The 21,208-nt window shown below is 36.6% G+C and overlaps 1 pseudogene; it reads left to right on the forward strand.

Annotated features, from left to right (window-relative positions):
- Positions 1-15,982: 15,982 nt before the first annotated feature.
- On the forward strand, positions 15,983-18,447 carry LOC123251631 (annotated as a pseudogene).
- The last annotated feature ends 2,761 nt before the right edge of the window (positions 18,448-21,208 follow it).

The raw sequence follows: 21,208 nt of genomic DNA on the forward strand, positions 1-21,208 counted from the left end.
CTTAAATATTTCTTAAGAAATACATATTTTCTGCAAAACTGATCAGTCAAAATCAAAATGAAAATGTATATAATGAAAAACTACTATGTAAAATGCACTTTCCAGCAATATGAAGCACTAAAACCATTTTATAATCATCTAAAACAGCAATCACTAATGACCTATTCTCGTATAACATTTTTTATGCCCTGAGACAATTATTTGGCCCAGTTCACTTCTCTCCAGTGTGGTTTATATTTGATTTAAAAAACAAATGACAATAGTTTATTTTTTGGTTGGTTTTGTTTTAGGAAGGGAACAGATTATGGCTGAATTCTCTCTACCATCCTATCTAATCACTCGCTTGATTCTAACCTCTATCAACGTATAACATCCCTGCCAACAGTCCCATCCTATCAACTCCATCTCTCATTGCTTTAGTTCAAACATTTTGTACTTGCTGCTTTTTAAGTATATCACTTTAATCTCACTTTACTTTTCTTGCTACTCCATCTTGATTTTATAGTAAATTGATTTAATTCCAGGCTCAACTCGACTTCCTCACTGCCTTGTCATATCTCTACTCCACCCTTGCAAATCTGGCTGATGAATTACTCTAAAGACCCACTTCCTCTATTCCCGCTCACATGCTACTAAATGGAGTTGAGTCCATTATCCATTGCCTTCAAACTTTATAAATTCATGTTATGTAACTTTAGTTGGCCCTTTATTGTCTGTCACAAGGCAACAGCCACCATAGTATTATTCCTTTCCATCCTGAATTTTGTGTAGAAAGATTTTGCTATCTTTCCATCCTGAACTTTACAATAAATATATTCAGACATTCACCATTTCCAAAACATGTACCACCATTTCCTTTTGCCTCTGCCCTCTTGTTCACGATACCTGAATGACTTATGGTGTATGAATGTAATAGAGTCCTCTGTAACGGTACATTGTGGATGCTCCAATATCCTGGAATGACTCTGGTAAGATTAGAATTGCTCATCCCAAAGTTTAAGTCCTTCACATACCTGACTCAATTTTGCTTTTCCAGGACTATTTCGTATTACATCTTTTCACAGACTTTATGATTCAATGAAATTGGACAACCAACAATTCCATTAAGCTGACATTATATGCCACCTCTGTGTATTCTTTCACAAAACTACCACCATGACTATAATAAACTTCTTCAAGTCTAATTCTTATATTCCGTATATTTCTTCCAAGCTTAGCTCAGTTACTACCTATTCCAAGAAGGCAAAAGCAAACCCATATCCACTCATCCAGAGCCATCCTTGATAGTGCTTGATCACTCTGCAAATTAGCTCACATTTGCCTATTGGGTAGGGAAGCTAAGTGGTAGATGGATAGAATGTTGGGTCAGGAATCAGGAAAACCTGAATTCAAATCTGACCTCAGAGTTATTAGCTGTGTGAGCCTAGACAAGTCATTTGACCCTGTTTGCCTCAGTTTCTTCTTCTGTAAAATGAGCTAGAGAAGAAAATGGCAAACCACTCCAAATATCTTTGCCAAGCAATCTCCAAACTGGAATCATGAAGAGTTGGACATGACTGATAAACAACAACAACAAAGATTATTTGTGTACATGCTGCATTCTCACTAAAGAATGCAAACTTAAGGGCAGTATTAAATTTCTGTTTTTGTATATTCCTCGGTTTAATGCTTATTCAATCATTTATTCATTCAATATTCATTTATTAAGCCTCTAACCAGAAACTGTACTGGTCAAATGGAAATGAATTAAGTGATTATTTAAAATTTCTGTGTTAAAGTAGACTTGACTTATAATGACAGAACTTACATTGTTTAAGAGACTTAACTGAACTAGTAGTTTATATATTAGAACTTTTTTTTCCATTTAAGAAATAAGCAGAGTATTTTTCTATGCATTCTCAAATGGCAGTATATGAATATATTTTGTATGACATCAAGATTGTTGGAGTCTTCCATGAACCTACTGCTATTATCTACTTTCTTCATGCATGTATTGATATATTCCCAAACCTTCTGTATAGTGGAGAAAGAATGTCTATCTATTACAGCAATGATTTTTTTCAAAAACCCAACAATAGCAACAAAAATAACAACCTTCAAGGTGGAGAAAGTATCTGCCTGGAAGTAAGGGAATGGAATATGAGTGGTGTTTCCAGTTATGTGAATCTGGAGTTACATTGGTAATTGCCATTACCCCCAAAGAGTAACAAAACCACTGAATATTCTGTGGTGTACAATATAATACCCCCTAATACAAAGTTGGGATTTTTGAAAAGTGTCATATTACACATGAAACAGCTTCATATGGATCTAGACCTGAAAGATGAGAATTACTAGATTAAAAGGTCTCAGGAAGCTGTATCAATAAAAATTCAAATTTATTTATTTTTTAAACCCTTAACTTCTGTGTATTGGCTTATAGGTAGAAGAGTGGTAAGGGTGGGCAATGGGGGTCAAGTGACTTGCCCAGGGTCACACAGCTGTTAAGTGTCTAAGGCCAGATTTGAACCTAGCACCTCCGGTCTCTAGGCCTGACTCTCAATCCACTGATGTTGTTGCTATATTTTTCCAGGGGATACCCTTTTCTGTCATTGTTGTTATTGAAAACATTCAGGCAGTTTCCACATATTGCTAAACATAATTACACAAAATGTTAAGTTTTTTTTTCTAGATGATACTATTGAGGGTTCTTAAAACTTTATATAAAGTATAAATGTGTCAGAAGTTTTGGAAAATAACTACAAACTTAATTTTCATACAAAAAATTGGAGCAAGTAAAAAGGCATAAACCTACTTCATTTTTTGTCTTTTTTTCATGATGGCAACAGAAACCTCAAAAATAGCATTTAATATGTCAACAAATATTTATTGAGCCTCACTTTTATGTTTAGCATTTGGTAAGCATTTTCATTGTTGCACTAAAGAGCTAGATGTGGTCCCAGGGACTAGTCTAGTTTGGAAGATAAGAGTAATATACGTATATGATAGGAAGTAATATAAATAACTAAACACTAAATTGTACCATAGACTATAAATGCAGTAGAAACTTATACTGAGGAAAAGAAAATTCAATGAGGCAGCAGAACCTGATCCATAAGGTAAATGAAAAAGCATTTACTCAGTGCTAACTGGGCACAAGTACACAGTGCTAAATAAGATAATCCCTACTCTTAAGAAGCTCACATTTCTCCTCATCACTTTGGGGCTTTCCTTTCTCCAGGTCCTTATGCCAGCTATATAAAAGGAATTTATGGGGCCCCAGTAATGTGCTAAGAAGAGTTAGGCAATAAAAATTACTGTCAATGTGAATTCCGGAAGCCCCAAGTTTGCCCATTTCCCTTGAAAGGTTGCCTTAAGGGAAGTTCCAAACTGACCATCTTTGACTGAACAAGGAATCACTGAGCATCCATTAAGTATCCTGAATAGGAGTAACAGAAATGCTCAATCACCCTTTTAGTCCTAGAAGTTTCCCCCACCGTATCAGAGATCCATTCCCAAGAAGACTCACACCTGTGCTCGAACCATCCTTTTAGTATCCATTGTAGTAGAGCACTCCCTGATACCTTAGCTACAGCTCTTTCCTAAGCCTGCTTATAACCTGTAAGTGTATGTCTGCAGTGCTCAATTCACCAAAAGGTATATAAGATCCCTGTTCTATTATTCTTTAGAGAATCATCTAGCAGGGTGATCCCCTCAGAGACACTGTCCCTAGAGCCCTCAGGGTTAGACTCTGTGCTATTTGGAACTTTGCTCTGTGTAGCAGTGGAATATCAAGGACTTGTCTCCAAAGATTTGGTTTTGCTGACTATTTAGTGGTTCTGTATTTTTCCAGGTGACAATACACAGTAAAAAAATGCAACAATTCTTGTCCCACATGTCACTCACATTCTATGGGGGAAACATATTGTACATATATAAATTCATATAGAAATATGAATAAATACACAGTAATTTTGGGGTAAAGTAAAAAGTTATCTAATGGTCCTCCATCTAAAAGACTTTGATGAACATGAAATAATTGCTTCATTTCTGATAATTGAAAATAACATTCAGTTCCCTATATTTATTTACAAGCATTTAAAGCATTTACTTAGTCATCTTGCTCCCTCTTTGAAAGGTTTAATTGGAAATAACTTTTCGCATTTGTCCTCCAGCTGCTATGAACTACCTTTAACATAGACAATCAGCAGAAAGTAAAAATGTGAAAAATGACACTCACCTGGAAGCTGAAGAATCCATTTAGGGAACATCGGTTTTGTTTGTTGGCTTTTGTTTTCGGTTTCCTTAGTGTCATTCAACAAGCATTTACTAAGATACAATGTTCCACATTCTGTGTTAGGCACTAAAACTACAAGGATTAAAAACAAGAGTCCACCAAATCTCAAGGCTACCTTAGAGCAAGCTGGGGTGGAAGGAAGAAGTAATGTACCCAAGAACTGTTGTTTACAAAGAAAATAAAAAGTAATTTCCCTTGATGATTAGGGGATTTTATATCCAGAAAAGAACTGGAAAGTTCACGAAGCTTCGACTAAAACTGTGCGTGTTATTTCTCTTTATAGTTCCAAAATTTAGAAGACCGATGTTAGCAGCGGCCGCATCGAGGTAAAACAGGGAGAGGCAGCAGCTCCTGTTGTGCAGAGCCAGCCACATGGAGGCTGGGGTCGCACCCCTCAAGGGACCTATGCTTAAAGGTCACTTCTCCCTTGGGCTCCAGGAAGCGCCTCTTAGACCCCAAACCCCAGGTCAGTGTTCCAGGTACACGGGGTATAAGAACGTTAGCTATGCATTCATAGAGCAGCACGCCATAGGACACTCTCGGCGGCGGATTGGAAGGGGGGGGGGCCCAAGTTGGGAACCTGGTGAGGTTACACCTGAGGGTTCAGAACCTCCTCCTTCAACATAAAAATCTGGCTCCTTTGCTGCTGCAGGTAAGAGACCAGGTGACATCTTCTTCCCCATGTGACCTTCCGCCCTTCTCTTGAGAATTACCTCCAACTAGCAGGAGTGGGCAGAGAGGGCTGGGTGCAGATGGAGGGGGCGGGCCATAGTAGCACCTGAGGCATTGACCATGGCCAAGCTTGGGGTCTCTTATGAGAGAAGTCGGGCTTCTGGGAGCCCAGTTGGCGGCCCTCAAGCTTTCTCAGGCCCCTTTAGGCCCCAGACTTCATGCCCCCTGCAACGGCCAAAAGAGAACCTTGGAGCCGGCCTGGGGCAAGCCCCAGTGGGAAACAGAAAACTAGGAGCTCAGGCCCTGCTGTCCAATAAGGCTGGAGAACTGGAAAGGCCAACTGCGGAGTGGCTTCGGGGCAGGCACCCCTGTCTCACCTACAGCCAGCTGCCTCAGGGCTTCTTTCTTTATTTTTTAAAAATAATTTGTTCAGAAAATTTTTCCATGGTTTCATGGTTCATGTTCTTACTCTCCCTTCCTCCCCCCCTTGCCAACGCGCATTTCCCCTGATTTCTTCATGTGATCAAGACCTATTTCCATATTATTGATAGTTGTACTAGTGTGGTCATTTAGAGTCTACATCCTAAATCATGCCTGCATCAACCCATGTGTTCAAGCAATTGTTTTTCTAATGTATTTTTAATGCCATAGTTTTTCCTCTAAATGTGGATAGTGTTCCTTTCTGTAATTCCCTTGGAATTGGCCTGCATCATTGCATTGCTGCTAGTACAGAAGTCCCTTACATTCAGTTTTACCACGGTGTTATCAGTCTCTGTGTACAACGTTCTTCTGGTTCTGCTCCTTTCACTCTGTATCAATTCTGGGAGGTCTTTCCATTCACATGGAATTCCTCCAGTTTGTTATTCCTTTCAGCACAATAGTATTCCATCACCAGCATATACCACAATTTATTCAGCCATTCCCCAATTGAAGGCCATACCTTCTTTTCCATTTTTTTGCCACCACAAAGCTGGCTATACATATTTTTGTACAAGTCTTTTCCCCTATGATCTCTTTGGAGTACAAACCCAGAAATGATATGGCTGGATCAAAGGGCAGGCAATATTTTAGAGCTCTTTGGGCATAGTTCCAAATTGCCAGCCAGAATGGTTGGATTAGTTCACAACTACACCAGCAATGCATTAATGTCCCAATTTTGCCACATCCCCCTCCAACATTCATACTCTCCGCTGCTGTCATGTTAGCTAATCTGCTAGGTGTGAGGTGATACCTCAGAGTTGTTTTTGATTTGCATTTCTCTAATTATTAGCAATCATAGTTATAAATGTATTATAATGCAAAAATTATTTCAGATTGGTTATTGTTGTAAGAGAATAACCATATAAAACCAAAACCCCAAAAGAAAAACACAAATAAACTGAAGTGAAAAATAGTATGCTTTGATCTGCATTCTGACTCCCACAGTTCTTTCTCTGGAGGTGGATAGCATTTATTGTCCTAAGTCCTTTAGAATTGTTCTGGATCATTGTACTGCTAAGAGTAGCTAAGCCTTTCACAGTGAATCATTCCACAGTATTTCTGTTGTTGTGTATAGTGTTCTTCTGGTTCTGCTTATTTCACTCTGCATCTGTTCATGTAGGTCTTGCCAGCTTTTTTTCTGAAAATCAATCTGCTCATCATTTCTTATAGCACAATAGTATTCCATCACCACCATATACTGTAATTCAGAATCAAATAGAGAGAAAATGACACAATAGGTTAATTGTAAGATAGAGGGCTTAGAAGACAAAATTATTTGGATGTAATTGGAAATTGTTTTTTTTTATTACTATTCATAATTTTCCAGATTCATAATTAAGAACCTTTGCCTTTATAAGGATAAAAAATAATAAAGGCTGGTATAAATATATATATTAGTATTTTAATTAAAGCCATGCTGATAGATAAAGTTATTAGACCACGCGCTTATAAAAATTCAAAAACCGCCACCCTCGCCATTATTGTCTCCTGTCTCCTCCCGAGTCTGCTGGCCAAGAGACCACTCCCCCCTAACCCAGGAGATTTAAACTCTTCTCTGCGTGGAGATGTAGGCGTCCCCATGCCCAAAGAACCGGAAACGGAAACCCATTGGACCACGGGAAATGTAGTTTGACAATTTCCACGTGTCCATAGAAAATATATATATATACTTTTAGATGACATCTCCCAAATTTCACTTTTACACCTTGCAAGGGGGAAAAAATAAATCTACTTTCTCTAGCCTTAATCACGCTGATACTCAAAACATCAGTCTTCTCTACCACAAAGGAAGGAGGGAAATAAAAATGAAATAAGAAAAAGAAGAACTACATAGGGCAAGGATAATGACTGTTGTCCAGTTTTTCATTCTATAAAACTAGCTTCCCACTTACATCCTACTTTATGTTTGTTTTAGGTGAGGATAGGTCATGTTTTATTTGAAGATTCATTGGTTGAAAAATAAACCAATATAAGAAGCAGGAAGAAGCAGCATATATTCCAACTCCACAATCCCTCTCTTAACTGTCCCAAAAAATCTACTCCATGTAGAAACATAAAGAGTTATAATCAAAAAATCAAAGCAAAAAAGAAAAAAAAACACTTGTTTGTTTTAATTTTCCAGCCTAGATCAGCATAGATAGACAGAAGGATATCTTTGAATAATGAGGTTAGGGTGTAAGCAAGAGGACATTGAAACATTCCAACTTAGGCCTGTTGTTTTGGTACAAGAGAGTCACAAAGAGAAATGCCTAGACTTTTAGGTAATGAGAACAACTATTATTGGGCATTTCTGCCCTTCACGTTGTGTGGACTGAAGTGTGGACTGAAAAGAGGAGCTAGCTAGGGCTAGGTAGAATAGTGGATGACTCTCTAGGCCTACAGTATAGAAGATCTGAATTTAAATACAGATTTGGACCCTTACTGGCAATGTGACCTTGCACAAGTCACTTAACCCTGCTCACCTCAGTTTCCTCTTCTGTAAAATGATCTGAAGAAAAAAAAAAGTGAACCATTCTAATATCTTTGCTAAGAAAACCGTAACTAAGGTCTCAAAGAATTGGAAATGATGGTGACAAGATTTTTTCATAAAAACCCAAATTTATCTCCTTAGAGAACTTGACTTCAGGAAACTCCCAATTTCAATTCAAAAAATCTAATAATAGATCACCAAGCACCCATAGAGCACCAGGGATAGGGATGGCAGTAGCCGATGTCCTTAAGTCTTAAGTACCCTTTTTTATTTCTTAGTTTCTCTTATTGTATTTAGGCTGCTCCATATAGCGTAGCCTTGTGCTGGCAAACCTATGGCACATGTGCCAGAGGTGGCTGTTCCCCTCCCCCTCTCCACTCCACCTGATGACATTTCTTACTTCCTCCACCCCTCTGCCCAGCAGCCAATGGGAGTGCTTCCTCCCTCCCTGTCTGGAATAAGGAGGCAGCTCACATACCATGTGAGGGTTGCAGTTTGGGCACTCAGTCTCTAAAAGTTTTGCCATCACTGCCTAGACTCTGAGCTACAACCTCTTTCCCCAGCATTTCTATAACCAGTTGTTTCTCTTTGGTTATACTACCTCAGGTTTAAAGAAAACCCCAAGTTCTTTTATTCAAAAGAAAATCCCATTCATGGTGTTTTGTTTTGTATTTCTTTCCCCTCAGAGTCTCAGAGTTGGTTGGCATTCTGTGGTGGTGTTTATATGTGTGTCTATGTGATTCTGCAGTAGCTATAAGAGCATTTTCTCCCTTGTCCTGATTAAAGACGTGTTCTTTTGTAATTGCTTTGGTGGTTCTGCTTTTTTCCAGGTTGACAATTGAAATGAATGAACAAAAACAAAAAAATTAAGAGCAATTTCTGCCCCTCACCCTCCAAGACAGGGTTAGATGACATTAGTTGGCTCAGTGGATGGGGCTCTGGACCTAGAGTCTGGAGGACCAAAATTAAAATTCAGATTTAGACATTTATTAGCTAAATGCCTTGGGGCAAGTCATTTAATCTTTGTTTGCTTCAGTTTCCTCATTTATAAAATGTGCAAAATAACAGTACCTATCTCCCAGGGTTGTTTTGAGCATCAAATGAGATAGTAATTGTAAGATTATTGAAAGAAACCTTGGTTTCTAGCTCACAGTAAGCTTCATATAAATGTTAGTCATTATATTGTAATAAAGGATGGAAGACTAGAGGAAGAAGCAGCCTTACACCTAAGGCTGTGCTCCAGGCAAGGAGAAGGAATAGCAGCAGGCAGCAGTTTTAAGACTTCAAATCCATCTCCTAAGCCAAGCTAAGAGTAGAACTGAATAGCCACAGCAGAGAGTTCAGATCAAGATAGAGAGGGAAGGAGAGCCAGCTATTCTGTCACTTTCCTCTGTATCATTTCATCTAAACCTTCATATGTTTCTATTTCTTCATCATACTTATTATGTACAGTGCAGAAATGTTCCATTACATTCTTGTATTGAAATTTGTTTAGCCATTTTTCAATCGATGGGCATCTTTACTTCCAGTTCTTTACCACAAAAATGTGTCATTACATTTTGTGGGTACTTTCTTCTTATCAATGACTTATTGCAGTATGAGCCTATACTGGAATATCTGGGTCAAAGAATATCATAGATATCATGGATATCATTTGCATAATTCCACATAGCTTTCTAACAACAAGTTGATTCACAGCTCTACCCTAACTTCTAACTACCATTTGAGTGGATTACTCTGATCTTTAGCTTGAGGTGAAATTTGAGGATCTGGTTAAAGAATCATGTTTTTAATGATTGTATTTTTCTTAATGTTAATGGAAAATATATATTTTGCAATAAATAAATACAAAATAATATATATTTTGTTATCTAACTTTAGATTTTCCAGATTATTTTCAAAGATAAAAATTATATTAATTATTATAATTGACTAGCAAAAGCATGATTTTTGATGAACTTGATAAATTTAATCAATGATATATTGAAAGTACTAAATTGCATTCTTTTTTCCTTGTTTCTAAGTAGAAAATATTATAAAACTAGGATGCTCCCAACAAATTAGTTAACTAATAGCACTTAGCATGTACTCACTTTATGCAAAACTATTGGAAATTATGAGGTCTTAATGATAGTGAATTCAAAGAGTTTGAAACAGAGTTCTAAGTATTCATATCATATTTAACATGGAAGGTAAGCACTTCCTATAAAAATAAAACAAATCTTCAAATTAATTTTAAACAAGTCCTTTCTTAATAACAGGTTACTCAATAACTTTATTCAAAATAGTCCATAATACATCTATTTTTCAGCAATTCTGAACTATTCTTATGGCTTCCCAGAAATATCCACAAACATTTTTATTACTGCCTTCTCATTAATTCAAAAGAACAGACTTAAAAATGATTTTCTCTTACCAATTACATGTAATAATTTTCTGTGTACGTTTTCTGAAATTACAAGATCCAAATTTCCTCCCCTTCCCAAAGATGGTAAGCAGTTTGTTTAGGGTTACACATGTATTATCTTGTAAAACATATTTCTATATAAAACCAAAACACCAAAAAAAACCCCAAATAAATTTAAAGTGAAAATAGTATGCTTTGATCTGAATTCTGATGTCAACAGTTTCTTTCTTTGGAGGTGGATAACATTCTTTGTCATAAGCTCTTCAGAATTGTCCTAGATAATTGTATTGTTGAGAGTAGCCAAGCCTTTCAAGGTTGATAATTCTAAGGTATTGCTGTTACTATGTATAATGTTCTCCTAGTTCTTGTTTCACTTTGCATCGGTTCATGTAGGGCTTTGCAGCTCTTTCTGAAATCCTGCACCTCTTTTCTTATAGCACAATTGTTTTGCATCACCATCATATACCACAATTTGTTCAGCCATTCTTCTATTGGTGGTCCCTCAATTTCCAACACCAATTCTTTGCCTCCACAAAGAGGGCTATTTTTGTACAAGTAGGTATTTTCCCTCTTTTTATATCTTTGGGATACAAAACTAGTAGTCATACTACAGAATCAAAGGGTATGCAGAGTTGTATAGCCCTTTGAACATAGTTCCAAATTGCCCTCTAGAATGGATGAATCAATTCACAACTCCACCAACAATACATTAGTGTCCCAATTTGCCACATCCCCTCCAGCATTTATCACTTTACTGTTGTTTTGGCCAATTTGATAAGTATGAGGTGGTACCTCAGAGTTGTTTTAATTTGCATTTCTTTAATCAAGATTGATTGGAATTTTATATGATTATTGATAACTTTGATTTCTTCATCTGAAAACTACTTATTTGCATCCTTTGACCGTTTAGTACAAAATATTTTTGAAAGGAAACATTATATATCAGTTCCTTTTAGATTCTCACATAAAACAATCCAGTTTTCTCATATTTTATTCTTTGGGAAAATAATTTATATTCTTGAACAGAAATACTTCCATTCATGTGGTACAGGAGCCCACCAACTCAATGAAAATGCATGTCTCTGAGATTACAAAGCAGCCAGCTGATTTATTTCTCTTCCAGAAGAGGGTATCTGCAACAGAGATACAACTCAGTTGGGGAGCAGGCAATGAGACAGATGTATAAGTATAGTTTCAAGGGGGTGATTTCCCTTGTGCCCTGGAGGGGCTCACAATCTAATAACCGATCCTGTCCTCCTCCTAGTGCATGATCACCTTGCTAAACACAATCCTCACTCTCTTTCGTCCTCTTGCACATCTTTCAAAACCCAATCAGAAACCCCATGCAGGCAGGAAAAAGAAGAGGGGGGAGTAATGAGGGGGATTGTGGTTAGGGACTTTTTGGTCTCTTCTAGCCAGCATACCCAATATGTTTCCCCCTCACATTCCTTATTAGAATGTTTTCCGTCTACTCTGTATAGATCTTAAATATACCCATTTATTTACATGGTATCCTGACCTACATTAGAATATCTAGTTTTTGAGGACAAGGATGTCTTTTGCCTTTCTTTGCATCTCCATTGTTTAGTAACATGTTTGGCACGTAGTAAGCACTTAGAAAATGCTTACCAAATTGCTCTTTATTTGAGAATCATTTGTTGTAGAACCTTATAGTAAAGTATTAAAATTCAGATTTATAGTCCTAGAACCTGGCTACAGTTCCTACCTCTGCCACTTACAACCTCTCTGACCTTGGGCAACTCACTCTCCATGTATGTTTTCTCCTCTATGAAATAAGAGATTTGACAAGATTGACTCAAAGGAAGCCCCATGACATCCTAAAGTATATAATCATATGAAAGCCAACTACAGTGGTATTATCTTAGCCTACTAATTTTCATACAGAATAAAAATGTGAAGAAATCATAATCCACAAAATTCTACTTGAATGCCTCAACTAAGCTTATGTCAAAGGAGTTTTCCTGGATTTCTTACTCCCTCTAACCCAACATATTGCATTTATTGTCAAGGCCTATTGATTTTTCCTTCTTAACATTTCTCATCATACATTTTTATTTTTTAAATTCTTGATCAGGTGCCAAACACTGCATTAGATACTCAGGTAAGTTGTAGATAACACCAGCTTCCTACCCTCATGGAGTTTACAGTCTATCAGTGGGATGAAATACCAGCACAAATAGCTATAATGCACAATATTACATATGCAGTATACCCTCTGGTATCACTCTTCCAATTTATATTGGACTCATAGATTGTTCACCCCAAAGGAGACATAACAGGCCAATAACTCTTCTCAGTCTCCCAATAACTCAGGTGTAAGGATGGGGAACTGAGATTTCTAATTGTCATTAGCCCTCTTCTAGTGCACACTACTAATACTGATCAATAAGTTATTACCAGTCAGACCCCTTCTTTTTTTTGACACTGACACCAACCTGGCTCTATTGGATGTTTCCCCTTTCAACAAGTCTCTTTTGTCTCCAGTTCATCTTCCACACAACTGTTAAAGTGTATTTAAAGCTCAGGGCTGAACATGTCCCCCACAAGCATACTCACTCCAGTGGCTCCTTATTGCCTCCAGGATAAAATATAAAGTCCTCTCTTTGGTATTAAGGGTCATTATAACTCCGCACACACATACACCATGTCCATCTTCTCCTACCTCAGTCCCACCTGCAAGCCCCTCCATACACACTCTCACAAACATGTTCTCCAGGCTATTTATCTCCTGATTCTGAGCATTTTCACTGGCTCTCCCCCATACCTATAATACTCTTCCTCTTCATCTCTAGCTCCTGAATTCCTTTGTTTACTTTAAATAGCAGTTAAAATCTGTGGTTCTGCCAGTTCTTCCCTTCATTCTAGTGCTTTCCTTCTTATATTACTTCAAAATTATCCTGTAGTTAGCTTAATGGTACCTAATTGTTTGTATGTAGTCTCTACCCATCTCTCCTACCTCTCCTGTTTTTTTTTTACCTTTCTTTATAAAATAGGTACTGAATAAATGCTTATTGACTGACTGAAATATTAACTAAACTTTCTGGAGCCATGTTTTCTTATATGATATAATGGATAGGAAAAGAATTTGTATATTTTAAAGAATTATACATGTAAATAACCATTATGTTTAACAAAAATGATTTTAATAACAAGAATAAACCTAAATATAAGGTCTAGAATAATCATTCCTTCTCCATGTCCTTGTTAAATGTATTTAACATAAATTTAATAGAATAGATAGATGCATGATGAATGAATTATTTAAATTGCTGGAATGGGATAATGCATGAATTTGTATAATCTATCTCTTTTTGGATTTAATTAGAGTGGGTAGGGATCATGATAGTCATGTTTATCTAGAAGAATTATTTCATTATTTTTGATATGTATAGGTACATATATGAATACATATTTATGTATATATTTTTAAATGTAGAATTTAGTACAATTCTGTCTATAACCAAATGGCTTCATTTCCCTTGTAAAGTACAAAATTATCTGGTTCCAGAGAATTTAAAACTCAATTCCCCCCCACACACACACATACACACATACACATCTCATTCCATTTAAATTTATTGGAGATTTTTATTTTATTTTATTATTTTATTTTTTTATTTCTTAATTTTAATAGCACATTTTCATTATGATAGATCATTCTCTTCCTCTCTGCTCTATCATTTTTGCCCCCTCCAAACTTCTCATGCTTAAGGGAATTTGGTGGTTTCCCAAATCCAACAAACAGTCACATTTCCCTTCAAATATCTTCACTGAAATAAAAAAAAATAAAAATTATATCTACCTTATATATCAGTCAAATAAATGAAAAAGAAAGAAGGCAATGAGTTCCTCAGGCATCTGGAAACTGTGTTTGTTTTGCCCTCTGAGTGAGATCATCTAATAAGATCTGTTTTCTGATGATGTTCCACTTGTAATTTGATATTATGAGTTCATAGGAAAGTAGTCTGAAGTTGGTCTTGGGCTCAAGTTTTGCTCCTCATTGCATTAAATTTCAATTGAATATAAAGCTTAATGAAATCAAGGAAAACAACTTATAAAGCTTCTAATATTTTCCTTCTCTGTCCAGAATGATGAAATTCATTCACATTCTATCAAGATTTTGTCTTTAACATGCCCATTATTGGTATGAAGTCTCCAGGCAAAGTACATAAAATGGAAAATACAGGTTCTTTTTTAGAAACTTGTTGGATTATCCTGCTGGTAAATAACTATAAATTTAAGTTGCTGATTAGTGGTTGAATTAATTTGTCTAGGTATTAATTAGTTTATCTTCTCAAAAATAATTTATTTGGGGTGGCTATTTATAAAATAATTTATATTAAAATCCATATTTTCATTTATTCCATTCAGATCCATGCAATTCATAATGAGCTTGTGTTAGGACAAGTTTCATTCACATTTTGACCATGGTAGCTATTCAAAATTCAACAATGAGCCTTTGGAATTCTTTGTTTAAATTACTAAAAGTAATGGGACTTGTACCACATAATTCCTACAAACAAGAACACATAGATTTTTCATATCAATAAGTATTCCTTTTTTTAAAAATTATTCTGAGTATCATGCTTCTGGGGATAGGTAAGTGGTACCAGTTTAGTTTTATTTGAAGGTAGTCTGAGTCATTAAATGAACAAGATGATGAACTAGACATTTTAGAATCTCAACAAGGTAAAATTTTCATGCGTTAATACTAGCAAATGTCAGATTTATAGAGCAGCCCCCCAAATACTCAATGCATCCAAGAAATAAACTGAAATCATCTCGTGACTTGCCTGGGGCTGATATTAGCATTACCTCCTATGGTAGAGACTTCAATGATATACTTCCCCTCCTGCCAACCCCCAGATCATCAGTAAGAGGCAAACATTTATATCTACTTTATATATTAGTCAAATAAATGAAGAAGAAGAAAGGCAACCAGTTCCCAAGGCATCTGGAAACTGTTTTGCCTTCTAAGTGAGATACTCTAATTAAATCTGCTTAATATTTTGCTCAACCTTTTGAGAAGGAACTAGTTTGAGAAGTACTCTGTATAAAAAATAAAGGGTATGACACTAATTCAAGAGGAGAAAAACATTAAAAATCTGGATGGGGTCTATATACATATATATCCACATATATCATAATAAAACTGGGAAAAGGAAGACTACAAAAATCTCAAAGATTGTAAAAGCCCTTTTATGAGTCTTAAAAGATAAAGAAAAATGCACTAAAATCTGATGAAACAGAAAGCCCTATGGAATCCCAAGAAAAGAACAGAAAATTCCAAAGTAGTTTGATAAAAATGAAAGCTGTAAGAAGATAAATTAAGAATGAATATATTGTCAGAGGAAAGCTAGGTATAGCACTGGATAGACCATTGGGCTTGGAATCAAGAAGACTTATCTTCATGAGTTCAAATCTGGTTTCAGACACTTTACTAAATTTAGCTAAATTTATATATATATTTATATATATAAACACTATTTAGCTAAATAACCCTGTTCAAGTTACTTAATCTTTTTTGACTCCTTTTCACATCTTTAAAATGAGCTAGATATTTTCTCTTGTGCCAAGCTCATCAAGCTCCTGGGTCTTTGGAGGTGTTGGACTCAGCTTTTCTTTGTAACGGACTTCTTAGCCACAACCACTCAAGATGCCTGAGGAACTACAGCATGGAGAGGAGGAGGTGGAGACCATTGCCTTCCAGGCAGAGATTGCCCACCTTATGTCCTTGATTATCAACACCTTTTATTCCAAAAAGGAAATCTTCCTTCGTGAGATCATATCCAATGCCTCTGATGCTTTGGACAAGATCCTCTATGAGAATCTGACAGATCCTTTCAAACTGGACAGTGGAAAAGAGCTCAAGATTGACATCATCCCTAGGATGATGTCCTCAGGAGAGGACATCCTCAGGAGAGATCCCTGACTTTGGTGGATACTGGCATTGGCATGACAAAAACTGATTTGATTAACAACTTGGGGACCATTGCCAAGTCTGGTACCAAGGCTTTTATGGAGGCTTTGCAGACTGGAGCAGACATCTCTATGATTGGTCAGTTTTGTGTGAGGTTGTCATTATCACTAAGCACAATGATGATGAACAATATGCCTGGGAGTCTTCTGTTGGTGGCTCTTTCACAGTCTGTGCTGACCATGGTGAGCCTATAGGCAGGGGTAACAAGGTGATCTTACATCTGAAAGAAGACCAAACAGAGTATCCGGAAGAGAGGCAGGTAAGGAGGTTGTTAAGTTCATTGGCTCTCCCATCACACTTTATTTGGAGAAGGAGTGAAAGAAGGAAATCAGTGACGATGATGAGTCAGAGGATGACAAAGAGAAAGAAGATGAGCCGGAAACCCAAAATTGAAGATGTAGGATCTGATGAAGAAGATGAAGGCAAGGATAAGAAGAAGAAAACAAAGAAGATCAAGGAGAAATACATTGATCAGGAAGAGCTGAACAAGACAAAACCCATCTGGACATGGAACCGTGATTATGTCAGACAAGAGGAGGAGTATGGTGAGTTTTATGAGTCCCACCAATGATTGGGAAGAAAAGTACTTTTCTGTGGAAGGTCAGCTGAAATTCAGAGCTCTGCTCTTCATCCCCCGTGTTCCCCCTTTGACCTCTTTGAAAACAAAAAAAAAAAAAGAAGAAGAAGAAGAAGAAGAAGATTAAACTGTATGTGTGCCGTGTCTTTATCATGGACAGTTGTGATAAGCTTATTCCCGAGTATCTTAATTTTATATGAGGTATGGTAGACTCTGAGGATCTGACCCTCAACATTTCAAGAGAGATGCTGCAGCAGAACAAAATCCTGAAGGTCATCTGTAAGAATATTGTCAAGAAGTGCCTAGAACTCTTCTCTGAACTGGCAGAAGATAAAGAGAATTACAGAAAGTTCTATGAGGCCTTCTTGAAAAACCTCAAGCTTGGAATCCACAAGGACTCTACCAATAGGTGCCGTTTATCTGAACTGTTGCGTTATCACACATCTCAGTCAGATGAGATGACTTTGTCTGAATATGTGTCCAGAATGAAGGAATCCCAGAAATGCATTTACTATGTCATTGGTAAGAGTGTTGAACAGGTACAGAAACAAGGTTTTGAAGTAGTTTACATGACAGAGCCCATTGATGATTACTGAGTGCAGCAGCTAAAGAAATTCGATGGGACGACCCTTGTCTCTGTTACTAAGGAAGGGTTAGAACTTCCAGAGGATGAAGAAGAGAAGAAAAAATGGAGGAAAGCAAGGCAAAATTTGAGAATTTGTGCAAGCTAGTGAAGGAAATTCTGGATAAGAAGGTTGAGAAAGTGACAATCTTCAATTGGCTGATGTCTTCACCCTGTTGCACTGTGATAAGAGCATATGGCTGGACAGCCAACATGGAATGCATCATGAAGGCACAGGCATTGAGAGACAACTCCACGACGGGTTAAATGATGGCCAAGAAGCACTTGGAGGCAAACCCAGATCACCCCATTGTGGAGGCTCTCAGGCAGAAGGCTGAGGCTGACAAGAATGATAAGGCTGGTAAAGACCTGGTGGTGCTGCTTTTTGGGACGGCTCTGCTGTCTTCAGGTTTCTCCCTTGTGTAAGAAATAAAATTTATGTAGAGTGATAAAATTAAAATTATCATGGTTTCAAGGGGTTTATTGAACTCCATTTAGAAAAATGAAGCCACATGCCTGTTGAGTTAGTTCAAAATATGTGGGCCCTGTCACATCCTCCTCCCATTCTGGCTCCTGCTTCCGAGGCAGAAAAGAGCAAGTACCAATCCCATCCTCAGTCTTTATACTCCTGTTTACCTTATTACACTTCCTGTAGATGTGATTATCCAAGAGGAATCATGGGAAATGTAGTTTGAAAGAGATCTAAATGTCCACAGGAGGTTTAGACCAGGGACCTCAAAATTATTTCAAGGACTCCCAAATTTCCAATATCACACTTGAAGATCCCCAGATTCACTCAAACAAAATTTACCGCATGATTAAGCTAAGTCTTGCCATTGATGAGGATGAGGTGACAGCGAAGAGCCCAGGGCTGCTCTTCCTGTTGAGATTCCCACACTGGAAGGCAATGAAGATGCATCCCACATAGAGGAGGTGGATTAAAGAAACCTCTGCATCAGACCCCACTCTCTGTATAGTTTCCCATGTTTCCCACAGTAGCAGTAGAGCCCCTGTCCTGCCTGGCTAGTAGTGTTTTTTTCCCCCTTCTGTTTTCCAGTGTATTAGGGCAGGGCTTTACAGGGTCCTTGTTACCCCTCCTCCCATGTGGGGAGTAGGATGTTGTGTATTGTGGGCTGTTTATTTTTATTTTGTTCTGAAATTAAAATATGCAGAATAAAGAGAATGCCATTTTTACACAAAATAAAATAAAATGAGCTACAGAAGGAATTAACAGAACACTCCATTATCTTTGCCAAGAAAACCCCTAAAATAGGATCACAGAGTCAGATATGACTAAAAACAACTGAATAACAAAACATTTTCAGAAGGTAGAGTTTTCAATCCAATATATTTTTCTAAATTCACAAATTAGAAAAAAATGAACCTACTCTATATAATTTTGCAAAGATAAGAAAAACTAAGAGGTATAGAACAGAAAAATATTGAAGAGGAGGAAGAATCTGACAGAAGAAAATAAAAAATATAACAATATTAAGAGGAGACATGATTTCTCTGTGTTAACTAATGACCTTGAAGGTAAGCTATACAGAGACAATTTATATATAATAGCTCTCCCAGAAAATAGAACAAATTTTTTTTTTAAAAAACCAGCATCATAATTCTGGGACTAATACAAAAAATTACTCAAAAAATAGAAAACAAAGTATTGCTTAAAAGATTATGTAGATTATTTCTAGAACAACCTTTATATTTTGAATACCAAGATACATGGTATTTATGTTTCACAATTGCAATGAAAATTAATAAATCAGTAATTAGAAAGCACTAACTATATTGCAGGAACCGTGTAAAGCACTAGTGAGGAAGAAAAAGAAAAAGCAAGAGCATTCCCTGCCTTTAAGGAGCTTACATTCTAATGTTACTACCTCCATTAAAATAAGTTAACATAATAGGACTGGCAACTAATTAACAATATCAGATGTAAATAAATATTTATATAGTATATTCAGTTTTCAGTAACTCAAATTTCTCTATTTATCAAACATATCTTTTCAGAGTTCCAAGTCACAGATTTTGGTTCCGTGTGCCATCCTAACAATTAATTCAGTGATGTGAAGCTTTCAAATTCCCTAAGGCAGTGATGGGCCAGATTGGGGTGGGGGGCCTGAAATGTTCTATCCAGCCACTCGATATTATTCCTAATCTAACAAATACAATGAGTAGGATACAATACAATGAAACTTCAAAAGATTTGCCTTAGAAACAAACTGACAGATGAGCATTTCCTTTCCTTTGGCCCCCTGTTTAAAAAGTTTGTCCATCACTGGCCTAAGGAATAATCTTAAATCAAGCTACTTTGTGACTCTCTATGTGGAAGCTTTTCAAGGTTTGTGTAAGGAGAAAGATAATTGACTTTATTTCACATGGGCAACAAGTTCAAGGCAGAAAATCATCATTCTTTGAAAAGTATATTAAGAAGGTAGAAAGCATTATCTTAACATAAAGCATTATAAATTGAGCAGGCTCTGATTCAAAAGAAATTTGAGCTTAATAAGATATTTAATAGCAAGGCTAAGTTGGTGCTATCCTGACTGGCAAAATTACTTTGAGTCAAGGGAGAAAGTAGGAAAATTATTACCATGTAGGCTTACAGAAGCCATTCATATAATGCCATAGCAGTGGGAGAAGATTAAGGTGGTGATTTACTAACTGATAAGAAAATGGAACCAAACCTTGAAAGACTGTATCAAAATCTTGTTGAATCATCTCTCTCAATGGACATAAGTTAAATTTGTAACTCCTTAATTTCCCAACATGAAAAGGCATATGTGTAATAATTAGACACATAAAGAAAATAAAATGAATTATTTTCATTTTCCAGGAAGAACTACTAAGTAGTTTATTTTTTCATTTTAGCCTACCAAAGAGTATCCTATGGCCAGATAGAATGACTGAAGGAACATACAAAAGCATTCTAAAAGCTCTATCTTAGAGTAGTTCAAAGCGTATTTGGCAGATCAAGCAAAGAAAATGTGCTGAACATAGTATCTCTGTCCAGAAGTGCAGCAGGGAGACTGAATAAGTGTGGGGTAAAGAGAGCAAAAGCAGGAAGCAGAGCCAAGGAATCACTCCATGGAGGAGGAGGTCACAGTAGGAATCTGGACTCGGGTTCCAGCACTGCCAGTAATTCAATTTGCATGATCAGCATTACATGGTTTTGAAGCTGGTCTTAATCCTCTGCCAGATCATTCCCTCTGTGCTTATATTAAATAAGAGTGGAGATATGTAGGAAACATATCTTTAGATATAGCAAACTTAAGGATCTTTCGGTGATGTATTCCTCCCAATCATCTCAGTATTTTGTTTTTAACTTTTTAACAGAAGTACTTAACTAATTTTATGTTTATCAGTGAAACCAACCAATACATCGTTATGAATGCTATTTGGCCAATTTTAGCATAAAAGTTACATATGTGAGTAGTATATTTTTTTTGAAACTTGAACATGATTCCATTAGTCCTTTAGTTTAAGAAGCTTTATTATTGCTGAATGCATTGCTTACTTACTTTGGAATGATTCACTGCATGATTATGAAAGGGAATTTCTCATTTTGATTGAAACAGGTAGAAATATATGTAAGCAGACAGTTAAGAATAGTCTGCCTTCTCATTTTGAATATAATTTATTGGTATATTCTATATAGGGAAGAGTTAACTTCTATGATTACATGGGGGAATGTTAG

Source organism: Gracilinanus agilis, chromosome 6 (assembly GCF_016433145.1).
Source record: "Gracilinanus agilis isolate LMUSP501 chromosome 6, AgileGrace, whole genome shotgun sequence".
In the NCBI taxonomy this organism is placed as follows: domain Eukaryota; kingdom Metazoa; phylum Chordata; class Mammalia; order Didelphimorphia; family Didelphidae; genus Gracilinanus; species Gracilinanus agilis.